The sequence below is a fragment of the Phyllostomus hastatus genome, unplaced genomic scaffold, assembly GCF_019186645.2.
Source record: "Phyllostomus hastatus isolate PE091 unplaced genomic scaffold, TTU_PhHast_1.1 phas_contig_254, whole genome shotgun sequence".
NCBI classification, from domain to species: Eukaryota; Metazoa; Chordata; class Mammalia; order Chiroptera; family Phyllostomidae; genus Phyllostomus; species Phyllostomus hastatus.
Window position 1 is genome coordinate 10,297,479 of NW_025333810.1, and position 13,642 is coordinate 10,311,120.

Here is a 13,642-nt window from a genome sequence, read left to right on the forward strand (position 1 = left end):
GACCTTCTGGGTTTCTCTTTATGGCTCTTCTTTTGAAGTCTATTTTGTCCTATGTGAGTATTGCTATCCCGACTTTTTTTTTCCTGTCCATTTGCTTGGAATATTTGTTTCCAGCCCTTTGCTTTCAGTCTGTGTAGGTCTTTTGTTCTGAGGTGGGTCTCCTGTAGGCAGCATATGTGTGGGTCATGTTTTCTTATCCATTCCACTATTCTGTGTCTTTTGATTGGGGCATTTAATCCATTTACATTTAAGGTTATTATTGACAGGTACTTATTCATTGCCATTTTTTGTATCTGTCTTTCCTCTTTCACTGTTTTTCTTCTTGTTCTTAAAGCAAACCCTTTAGTATCTCTTGTACAGCTGGCTTGGAGGAGGTATATTTTTTGAGGCTTCTTTTGTCTGGGAAGCTCCTTATTTGGCCTTCCATATTAATTGAGAGCCTTGCTGGATAAAGTAGTCTTGGTTGCAGTTCTCATTACTTGGAATATTTCTTGCCATTCCCTTCTGGTTTGGAGCATTTGCATTGAGAGCTGCTAGTCTTATTATGGCTCCCTTGTATGTTACTGCCTGTTTTTCCCTTGCTGCCTTTAAGATTCTCTCTTTATCTTGGAATTTTGCCATTTTAGTTATGATGTGTCTTGAAGTGGGCCTCTTTGGGGTCCTCTTGACTGGGACTCTTGTGTTTCCTGGATTTGTGTGACTTTTTCTCTCATCAAATTAGGGACGTTTTCCATCATTACTTTTTCAAACAGGTTTTCCATCCCTTGCTCTTCTCCTTCTGGTATCCCTATTATGTGGATATTATTATGTTTCATGTTGTCCTGCATTTCTCTTAACCCCTCTTCATTCTTTTTGAACCTCTTTCCCTTTTCTTGCTTGTTCTGGGTGTTTTTTTCTACCTTGTCCTCCAGCTTACTGATTCGATCCTCTACTTCATCAAGCCTGCTTTTGATTCCTTCTACTGTGTTCTTCAGTTCAGAAATTGTATTCTTCATTTCCTCTTGGTCCTTGTTGATAGTGTCTATTTCCTTTTTCATGCTGATATAGTTTTCAGTGAGTTCATTGTAGTTTCCCTGTAGTTTTTGGTAATTCTCTGTGAGCTCATTGAGCTTCCTGATAACCATTGCTTTGAACTCAGTATCTGATAGTTGAGTTGCCTCTATTTCATTTAGCATTCTTTCTGAGGCTTCCTCCTTTCCTTTCATTTGGTGATTGTTTATTTGTCTTCCCATTGTTTGTGAGGCTCTTCTTGTTAGCCTCTGCTTCTTAAATTGATCTGTTCTGCTTCCCTGGGTTTCTGGTGTGAACTTCCATGGTAGAAGACCTCTGAGATTCAGTGGTGCAGTCTCCTTGATCTCCTGAGCTCACTGGTCTTGGGCTGTCATTTATGTTGGCTCTGTGTTTGTCTTTAGGTTTTGATTGTTGTTGGGGCTTTCTTTGGTTGGTTCTTCCCCACAGCTGGTTAACTGAGGGTTACTTCATCCACCACCTCTTATATTCTGTTGTGCAGGTGTGGGCAGGCGGTGTTGAAGCTGGTTCTTCCATGTGTACAAGGTTTTGAGGATTCTCTCTTGCTCTTGTTCAGTTGTTTGTTTTGAGTAATTTCTCCACCATTTAGTTGTATTTCCAAATGGGTCCTGTGTTGAGTTAGTGTGGCTTCTACTCCCTTCTTTACTTTCTTCTGTTGTTATCTGTTGGGGGTTCCTTTGTTGATGGGTTTCCTCTTCCAGCAGGTATCCTGGTGTTCACAGCTTCCACCTACTTGTCTGATTTTCCTATGTCCTCTACAATTTTTGTTCTCCAATATTCATATATGCTGGGGTACTGTTGGCTGTTCACTCTGTTTCTCAGAAGATCGGCTAGGTGTTTCACCCATGTGCAGGGGGAAGTGGACTCCACTCCCACCTCTCCTTTTACCTGATTCTTGAGAATTTTAAGTTAAAAACATCCCTATACAAAAATGTGAAAGTTAACAAGTTATACATCAAGAAACTAATAAAGAAAACAGTGAATGGTTGGGACTTCTGTAATGTTGCAGGCATTTGTGGTTGTTGTTGTTTTTATAATTATCATGTGTTAATTTGAGTAGTTACACTGGCTACTTCTGGGCTTCTTTTATTTGGGAAGAATAGCCAACAATTTTTTAAACTGTTTCTGTTTGTACTTTTGACGAGATAATCCTGACACTGCCAGCTTAACATTAACTGATGCCTATAACATTTAACAAAAAGTGAATGTCTAATTATGGGCATAATTTGGAGTAGAGAAACATTTTATGGCTCGCTTATGTTGGAAAGAAAATCAAGAAGTGTTAGGACCATTACCGAGGAAAGACTGTAGATACCAAACCAGGTTGAAAAGGATAGGGAAGTATAGGAGAGTGGAAGTTCCACCGTGATTTGAGCTTGGAAGTAGGCAGTACTGAGACACTGCATGGATGGTGGTACAGAGCAGTCTAAAGGAAGTATCTGGTGGAAAACTGATCAAATAAAAAAAAAGGAAAAACAAAAAGAAGACTTTGGCTTTGTAAAATATGTAAATCCAAGTGTGTGCTTGACATGACTGCTGGTGAGTGTAAACGAGTGAGAGATAATGACTAGTTCTTGTAGGTCTGTTTCCTCTCCTTATCAATATTTCTGCAAGGACTGGTTCTTAGTTTGGGCAGATGGGATGTTCACTGTCTTGGCAGAGCTTGAGATTGTAGCTGTCAGACACCTGCTGCAGAACTGCTCTACCTTAAGGCTGCCAATCCATGGGGACACTACTTGGAGAAGGGCATAGTGAAGGGAGCTCTCAATATAGAGTGGACTAAATAACATATTTTATAAGGTAAATATAATTTTGTAAGATAGATCTAGTATATTGATCTTTATTCATTGAAAACAGGGACTATACCTTCTTTTTTAACAGTCATGAAACATTCACAAAAATTGACCATATATTTAGACCACAAATCCTCAATAAATGCCCAAGAGCAGAAATAGTGCAGATATAATTCTCTGATCACAAAGCAACCCAATGGAGAAGACAGACATACCCAATTACCTAGAATTTTAAAACTCTCTTAAAATTTTAGAGCAGTGATTTTCAATCTTTTTCATCTCATGGCACATATAAACTAATAACTAAAATTCTGCAGCAAAGCAATATATATATACACAAATATATATTTATTTATTTATTTAGGTGTACTTCTGATTTATCCACACTGGGCTGTTATTGTTGTGTTGGCTATTGTAATTTTTTTTTATTTGAAAATCTAAGGAAAAAGAGGTCAGTGTGCCTGACTAAATATTCAGGTATTGCATGTTTTTTTAAACTGTTGTTCAGTTATAGTTACTCTACTCTGCCGTCTGCCCTACTCACTCCCCAACTCTTACATTCAATCCTCACCCCTATTGTCTTTGTCGATGGGTCCATTATACATGTTCCTTGACTTGACCCTTCCTCTTCTTTCCCCCATTATCTCCTTCCTCCTGTCCCCCTGATCACTGTCAGTTTGTTCTTTATTTCAATGTCCCTGATTCTATTTTTGTTGCTTGTTTGTTTGGTTGATTAGGTTCCACTTATAGGTGAGATCATATGATATTTATCTTTCACTGCCTGGCTTATTTCACTTAGCATGATGCTCTTTAGTTCCATCCATGCTGTTGTGAAGGGAGGGAGCTCCTTCCTTCTTTCTGTTGCATAGTATTCCATTGTGTAAATGTACCACATTTTTTTGATCCATTCATTTACTGACGGGCACCTAGGCTGTTTCCAGCACTTGGCTATTGTAAACTGTACTGCTATGAACATTGGGGTGCATAGGTTCTTTTGAATTGGTGTTTCTGAATTGTTAGGGTATAATCCCAGCAGTGGAATTGCTGGCCAAAAGGCAGTTCCATTTTTAGTTGTCTGAGAAAATTCCATACTGTTTGCCACAATGACTGCACCATTTAAAATTTTTTGTGACATACCAGTGTGCCACCAGATGAAAATCACTGCTCTAGAGTCAAAGAGGATAAGAAAAGTAAAATTGCAATTTAATTAGAAAACATTGGTGACACTACATTCTAGTCTCCATGGATTACAGCTGAAGCAATCCTCACAAGAAAATTAGCAGTTTCAATAACTATATTAATAAATAAGAAAGAATAAAAATAAATGAATTAACCACACAGCTTAGGGCAAAAATCAACAACCAAAAAAGGAAAGAAGGAAAAATGAATTAGGAAATGTTAAAGTAGAACATAATAATACAAAAACCAGATAAATGATGATCTAAATGAATGTATTTAACAAATTAAGATGGTTAAATTACTAGCTAACCTGAACAAGAATTAATATTAAGAAAGTACAAATATACATAATAAAGAATACAAAGGAGAATTTAAAATCATAAGAGACTATTTTGCTCAATTGCCTGCAAATAAATTTGAAAATCCAAATGAAATAATTTTTTTCTAAAAAATGCAACCTTGTGAATTGTTCATGATTTCCATGCTGAAAGGCGGTCTGTCAAACTAAAATAGCAACACAATGTAAACCATTTTGTGACTTGGTATTTGATTTCAGACAGCTGAGATTCAATAGCTGAGGGAGGAATTAAGGACACCATCCAGACATCTGTAATAATTTCTCTACTTCCACCCTGCACTCCAAGTTGAATGCTGCATCAATGTATCTGCTTATTCCTTGTCTCTATAATTAAACAAGAAAACAGCACTGATACACATTTTCTGATACACTTAGAAAAAAATTTACCCATTCACTAAAAGACTGATGAACACACCAGCAGAGTTATCTAGTCTAGAAACTTTGCTTATTATAATTACTGGGACCCTGGTTCTGACATTTACAAATGACCCACTAATGCAATTGTGGCTGATCAGGATAACCTCAGCAGGTGTTCAGAACAGGCCTCCCCAAGATGTGCTACGTTAGCATATGAATTATCTTGAGCTGAAAGCAATGGAGACCTTGCACACTCCCGACAAACTATTTTATTTTTATTTTTTATTTTGGAGGGAGGCATTGATGTGAGAGAGAGGCATCAATTGGCTGCCTTCTTTACCTACCCTGACTGGAGGCCAAACCTGCAACCCAGGCATGTGCCCTGACCAGGAATCGAACCGGTGATCTTTGAGTTTGCGGGATGACACCCAACCAAGCCACACTGGCCAGGCCAAAGAGAAACTTTCCCTTCTCCCTTGAAGAGTTTAAATTGGGCCTTTTCCCATAATAAGAGTTATTACCAGAAATCTTTTACTGATATATTTATATTTCTGGAAAAACATCTAATTACTAAACATCTGTTCTTCTTATTGTCCTGTGAAGACCTTCTTTCCCTCTGAAGCCTCAGGCACCTTACCTCATTCTAAGTTTAAGTCGTCACATTTATTTCATTTTACCTTGCTATGTCTGAACCTCTCAAGGATGTGGGGTTCCCATACATACATATATAATGAAATTTGGTCCTTTTCCCTTGTTAAAAAACACAATTTACTAAAATTGGTAAATTAGAAATCCAAACATTAAACATTAAAACCTAAGAAAAAGGGAAAAGTTATCAAAATGGTGGGGTCCCAAAGACCAACAGAGGGCTTCACAGGTTAATCTTACCAAATCTTATAGAATAAGTAGGCTCTAATGATTTTAAATTGCTCCATAACAGAGAGAAAAAGAAGAAAACTTCCAAATTCTAATAATAAAAGTAGCATATGCTTTTTACCCAAAACTGACAGCAATAGCACGCACACACATAAAACAATGGACAAAAATCAATGACCAATATTGATATAAAAATGTTTAACAAAGTTTTAGCAAAATTATCTAGCAGCATCTCTGAAGAATTAAAAGAAAATTATTTTTTCCATAGTATTGTAAGAATAATTCAGTATTATCCACTATGTTAGAATGTTTGGGTACAGTCTGTTGGCTCATCAGCATCTATTCCCATCTCTCTTTAGGGTGCCATCCTATACTCCAGAGGCTGGAAAGCTCAGAATCCTCATTTCCCAAGCTCCCGTGCAGCTAGGGTCCTCAATGTAAATTATGTTTTGCCAATCAGATGCACTCATGTGAAACTTGATTTCAGAACTCAAGTAAATAAAGTAAGAAGTTGTGCTTGAGGTATACATTGTGCTGGAGTAGGTTGTAGCAGATATGGTGAAACTCTGGAGCTGACATCAGTTTCCTGATCCAGAGGTGACAGATAAGAAGGTGTGTTCTCCTGGAGCTAAGAATTCCAGTGGCAGCTTCTCATTCCCAGATCACAGTAAGATGGTGTGCTCCCAGAGCTCATGGATGATGGGAGTGTAAGTGTGACTTCTTGACTGTGGCAGAGAGAGGGAGCAGGTCTCTTGGTGGGCCTGAGCTGCAGTGTAGTTCTGGCAGTTATTCTTAGAGAACCTCCTCTGCCAGCTCTTTACGGATTTTCATTCCCTGCACTAAAATGCCTTTCTGTTTCCTGCAGCTGAACTCTGGCTGATAAAATAGATTAAAAGATTTAAAAAATTGTATGATTTTATCCAAATATGCTGACAAGGCATTTGATAAATTTCAACATCCATACTGGACTTAAAAATCTTCATAAAGTAGAAAAGATAGATATTTATTAAAAGCCAGCATTATGCTTAATAAGGAAATCCTAGATGCATTCTTATTAAAATCTACATCAAGACAATTATATCTACAGTCACCACTGGTATTTAGCATAGTTCTGGAAGTTTAACCAATTGACAAGAGAAAGACATAAGAGGTATAAACACTGGAAGAGAAGGACATTTATTATGGTTTACAGATAGTTGTGCACCTGAAAACCCCAAGAAACTCAACTATAAATCCATAGCAAATAATACAAGAACTTATGAGATGGGTGGGTACAGAATTAGTGTATAAAAATCAATTGCTGTCATCTGTACAAACAATTACATCTCAATTAAAAAAATAAAGACCAAAATTTCAATAGCATAAAAGAAAATACCCAAAAACTGAATCCTAGTATTTGATAAAGATGACATTTTAAATTAGCAACCCACAGAGGACTTCTGAAAGGTTAACTTTCATATGTGTCTAAAAGTTCTTTTATTTTGCTCACAACAGAGAGTCTGACTCAGTAGAGTTCTCAAGATAGAAAGAAAACTTCCTTCAGAATGCTGAAGATATTGTTCTGTTGTCTCTTTTATTTAGTATTGCCATTGAAAAATCCATTATTATCTGATTCTTGTCCATCTGTAGCTAATCAAATCATTAGCTCTTTACTGTCTGAGACTCAAAGCCTGTCAAACCCACTAGTGCACTGGAGTGCTCTCTCTGTCACATCTGATACCATAGTGCCTACTTACTGTGGACAATATAATGCCAAAATATATGTAAAATTAATCTTCAACCAATTCAGTTCAAACTCTTTAATGATTTTCTACCAATGGAATTTGAGAACGTCACCTTTTTTAAACTACATAAAACTGCATTTCAGTTTTTATCCAGCAGATGTCACCTGAGAAACAATGAACAACTGTACGGACCCTGTATTTGATTCTTTGCAGAGGAAAAATATTTTTATCTTTTATGCATGAAAATTCAAATGTTCTTCTCATGATATTTCAGCACTAGGGGTAGGAAGGGACGTAGCTGTTGAGTCCCTGGCAGATGAAAACATTTACTCTCATAGTCAAACTCTCAGTATAGTCAACAGACTTTTCTTAAACAGATTCAGTTTCCTGAATTTTATTTTAAGAATCTAAGAGTTTGTGTCAGTGGAAGTCGTTAGAATACTTTTAATACTATCAATTTTTATATGACATAAACAGTTTTAAAAAAGCAAACCTCAACTACTTACACCAGAGTGTAAACCAAAAGAAAAGAGACAAGTAACTTCGAAGTTTGTGAACTAATTTTTACCAACAATCTCACTCAGTCCTACACACTCTGTTATCCCCTGATGTGTGTGACCAGACTCCTTCAGCGACCTACAAGCCCTGCATGATCTGGGCCTGACCACCTTTCTGGCCTCCCTCTCCTTCTCTCCTGGTTCTCCAGCTACCTTGGGCTGCTTTCAGATCCCAAATACACCAGCACCCCTTTGCATACATTAGCAGCCCAGCCTGGAGTGGGCCTCTAACCCTCCCTTTATCTATTAGTCATGGTCCTTCTGGACACAGTCTGAAGGTCAATTCTTGGGCCAGCTTCAGCCCCATTTAGGGTAGGAGCCCCTCTAATCTGTTTTTCCTTCACAACAGTTACTTGTTCTTATCTATTTGTGCGATGATTGAGCTACAGAGTAACCGCCTTGAGCACTCCTGCGCCTTTGCCATCTAGTCCTTAGTGGTGCTCAATAAATATAAGTAAACAAACTTATGTTCACTTATTACTTTTATAATATAAATTAAATCTTAATAAATATAAATAAGTTTATATTTACTTATGTATTTATAAATAAAGGGCTTAATAAGTATAAATAAATGTCACTTAACAAATACTTGTTTAAAGACAGTTACTGAATTACAGTGTTTGCAGCCTCCCCTACTAGAATGCAAGCTCCATGAAGGATGATCTTCGTTCCATTCACTTTTGCATCTGCAGCCTGACACAGGCCCACTGCAGGCATCCATAAATATCTGGTAAGTGAATCTGTGAATAAATGAATGTGTACATATTTTTCAAACCAAAAATTAGGACATATTTGAACATGTGTATGAAATGAGGACTAACTTTAGACATATGGGACAAACTGTTGCCAAATATGGGAGCAATTAAATGTCTTTTTTTTAACAACTATTTTTGTCCACTGGTGAAGTGGTATGTGGATGACATAAATACCAGTCATCGGTGCAGCAAGTCCTGGGTGAAATTACACTGGGTTTCTTGTGACACTCATTCACTCACTTAGGGACCAACCACAAATGTGACATGAAACCTTTTCACAGGGTTTCTCTCCTTCCGAGGGAAATTACAGGACTTTTTCAGCTAGGATGGTGCAGTGCCATTACTGATGATCTCACCTGTGAGTAGAAGGGCAGAGCAGCTTTTCCATCCAAGAAATGGTTTGGAGAGGGGAGTTTTTCAGGCACTGCCACAACATGGCACAGAGACCTGAGCTGAAATTGTCAGTTATTCCACAAATATCATTCATTCATTCATTCATTCAACAACTGTCCATTGAATAATCTCACACCAGTTACATTGCTTAAAGCTAGGGCTATATAAACAAATGAGGCATGATTCTGGCCCTCAAGAAGCTTACCATCTTTAGGGGAGACTAACAGCTGAAGTCCAGTGCGGCACATAAATACAATGCAAAGGGTATTTCATAGCTCAACATAAATTAGGGTTGTGGTTGGGAGGTCCCAGGAGAGCTTAAAGAGGAGACACATGAGCTTATTTTCAAGGACAAGAAACATTTAGCTGTAGTTATAAGGGAAGGTCAAATAGCTTCCCAGAAGAGAAAACAGCCTGAGCAGGGCACAGAGAAACAGAAGCAAAGGCTTGTTTGGGGAACGAGGAAAAAGTTAGCATGCTATAACAAAGCACAAAGCCCATTCAACTGGAAGGTAGGACACTCTTAGTGATTCTGAAAGTTCATAAGATAATTCCTACGTCCACTCTCACAGCTCACCCCCTCCCAATAATGAATTTTATTTAGCTTTTGAACATAAGGCAAAAAACAAATTAGAGGCGGTAGAAAAGTTGTTTTCCATATGAGTGACAGTTATGGCAAGTGCAGGTTTACAAATCTGCATGAGCTTCTGTTACTAGTTTCCTAGGGAAAATAACTGAAGCTGGTCATAGAGCCCAGGCAAAGATCTAGTGAGAATATGTTGCATCTACAGTGAGATGCTCTTGTAGCCTGGATTGTGTTAGAAACCAGAGCCTAAGGGACAAGTTTCTAAGCTGCTGCTTTTTAGGGAGGTGCCATCCCAGAGAAGACAGAGAAAGACTGATGTTGGGGAAAACAAGAGGGAGCCTTGAGTCAGTCAGCTGTTGGCATAAAATATGGTTAGTACTCCATCTCATGGGGTATTAACCATACTTGCTGCCAAAATACTGCTTCTCAAGGTAGCCCGTCAGGAGGGAGGAAAGGAAGGAAATTTATCTGCCATCTCTTTTCTCCTCCTGGTCTCCCATTGGTCAGAGTCTGCCCCATGGGGCATTAACTCCCCTGGAAATGTGTGACTCTCTCTCCAGGCACCTAGAGGAAGCTGAGGTTATACTACTTTACTGAAGTGGTATTTGCCAAGGTCTTTTGACCACTCTTTCCCTTCGGGTTCATTTTATATTTGGACAGTGTCCTAATTTCAGAGTCTGCTCTCCAAAGAAATCAGAAACTGTCTTGACATAATAGATTTTAGGCTATAGAGTCCAAGTTCCACCCATCAGATCCACCTGACTGAGATCTCCATGCAGAAGTGAGTGAGGTGCCTCAAGCAATCCATCGTGGCAGGTGGAGAGAAAGGCAGCACCTTCTGGGGACCAGGGCCAGAGGCCCCACCACTGGCGGGGAGGGCTGGGCTGTCTGCGCCCAGGAACAGCGGGGTATCCCCTGGAGCTGTCGTGCTGTGTAATTTGCATGTGGCTCCTGGTCTCAGTGAACATCCATGGCTGATTCTGTGGCCCTAACTGAGATTTTTAGAACTACTTAAAACCTTTAATAAAATTCTTTTTTGTGTGTGCATAACCTAGCTAGAGTGGGTTTTGTTTCTGAAATCAAGAACCTTCAAAGATTGATGGACCCTACAAATACATTTTGGATTGTCTTCAAGTTGTGACATACCTCTAATCCTGGATCTGCTCACTTATGTGGAACACATCTCATTATTTTCTATTCTGTATCCTACAGTCATAGAATTCTAGACTCTTAGATGCAGACAGATCCTTTTAGACACTCTCTTATCACTCACCTTTGGCTTTTAGCAAATGTTCATACCATATGCATTTCAGGGAACCAAGTGTCTCCTGGAACAAACAAACAAACAAACAAAAATTTGTACTGGCTGAAATGCCTTTGTGCCGGTCATTCAATGAGTAGGGCTGAAAGGGTGCTGTTGGGAAATCTTATTTATGTGACAGACAGGTGAAGAACCTGCAGGCTGTAACCCAATTTAGCCAGACACTTCTGGTAGAAAAAAATCAGTGACCTATAAATCAGTAATTTTCCTGCAATATCTAGTGAAACCAGGTCACTATTTCCAGCCCTAATTTTGTTCCCTGGTCTCTTACCATTTAACTATGTTACAAATTTCCTTTTGATAAGGTTGATTAGTAAATTGGTAGGAAAAACAAAAATTTAAAGCAAAACCGACAGGAATTTTGGGGATGTCAGTCCATAAAGTATCCATCTATGTGCTAGGTATGCCACAGCTGTATTATAGTAGGATCATAAGTTATAAGAATTGTTACAGCAATTTTTCTTTTTCTTTTTTTTAGCACAACAAGAAAAATCTGATGAAACATTCTTTTGATTGGTTTAATTTCCCTCTTGAGTGGAAGATTACAGTGGCCAACAAGCACTGATTTTGGTTTTCACTTAGAACTCTTTATTCCCCAAGGATGGCTAAGTGACTGAGTATGGGTGATTGATTGAGGTGGGTCTCCAGACTGCTAGAGGACACTGTCACCACTCTCCTCCCCCACATTCCGAATGTGGCCCTTTGGGTGAGGATGGGAGAGAAACAGAGCTCTGGGCTGGGTTAGGTTGGGCTGGTCAGAAACATTTTAAAGCAAAATGCATTAGCTGGTAAGATGGCCCTATGTAGTCCAGAGAACTCTGTCCCAAACAGAATACCTAGAAATATCTTAAAATATATACTACCTTGGTCACAAAAAAGGAGACAAGACAATCATAATGACAAAAACATGCCTAATAGTTGTATTAACGATGTGTTTCTCTACCATAAACCATTCTGTGATCCCATTTCTGGGAATATTCTGCTCTTCCTGTTCCTCCATTCTTCTCTGCCCATGACCCCTTGAACAAGTTCAAAGCCACTTGTCCTGCTCCTGCAGGTTATGTGGCTCCCAACTGAGAATCACTTTGAGGAGGAGGAATGGCTGTTCTTTAATAGAGCGGATTATATTTTGTGTTGGGCCGAAATCAGATTGAGAAGCACAAACTTAGAAACAAATAGAGGGTAAGTCTTATGATATCTGGCCTCTCCTTAATTTCAAATGAAAGTTACTAAGTCTACTTTCACTGAATATTAATCCTTACTTTGAAATGCTATTCTCAGTAGGCAGTGGGACTAACAACCATACCTTTCTTTTTCTCACACTGAAATACACACACACATGCACAGTAAATTCAAACACAAAAGAGTATATGGTGATACATCAGTCTACCTTCTGTCCCTAACACCTATTCCCCTGGTCTCTCATTCCCCCTCTGTATTATCCCTAGAGATATTCTTTCCAATACAAGCAAATACATGTGTGTGCATTATATTGTTCTCCTATTGTTACACAAATATTTAAATTCTACATGCACTTTTTACACATGCTTTTAAAAAACTTAACAAAGGTCTTAGAGATAATTGTATTATCAGCATAATTATTCTTTTTGATGGCTGCAGAATATTTGACTATAACAGAGAACTTGATACTCTCTCAACTAAACTCTAATCATTCCACTTTCCCAGCCTCACATCACTGCCAACTCTAAAGTAATTAGAGAGCGTAGCAGCATTTGATGTTAGCTAAATAGTTTACCTTTCTTTAAGAAATACCATTTAGGTTGTTGAAGGGCACTTTGCTAAAAATGACATATTTTTGTGTTTTTTTTCCTTTGTATTTTTTAAACCTGTTTTTAAAAGAAAGACTATAAACTTTCTTCCCCCAAATACTTTCTCTCCTCTGGGCATTAATCCTTTACTTATTGATCCTAAATACATGCAGGGTTCATTTTATGTTAATCCCAGGTGCCTTGATAGAATTATATTTCCTATTTTCAGTCAGGGTTAGGTGACCAGAGGACACAAGGTCTGAAAGTAGCCTAAAGAACTTTTAGGATCTAAAGTTCTTCAAAAGAACTTTTGAAGGATGGGGTGGAAGCCAGACTCCATCTCTGCCCTACACCAAGGGGTTCTTTAGCTTCTCTGACCTTGGAAAACCTGCTCTTGGAATTTATGTTGGCCTAACATTTGGGTACAAGCTGATCTTTTTTTATCAACTTTAAAGCTGACAATTTTTTTTTCCTGATGGGGTTACTGAGCATTGCTGTAATCAAGGGATCTCTCAAAGTCTCAAAGTTCAGGAAAGTGACAATGAATCAAATCTGCTGTGCTGTCCTCCCCTGAGACCACTCTCAACTATTTACAACTAACAATATTCTCTTTTATCATGCTACCAAATGCAATGGCAAGAGAGAGAAGCTAACAGTAATTCTACCTATTTCTCTTGCTACAAAGACTCACAAGCCTGTAACATCATCCTTAGTACAAAAATAGTCTAGAAAATAAAAACCTTGGAGTAAATAACTGTTTTTTTGAGAAGAGAGATGCAGAAGGAAAGATGGCAATAACAGGGAAATACTTTGTGCAATTATAGACCATTTTAGAGATTAATCATCAGAGAGATTAATAACTCTAACCAGCAAATCCTTTCACCTCCTTTACTTCCACCTTTTCTTTTCATGCTGCTGTCACTTTGAGTTCTCTCCTGTCTTATT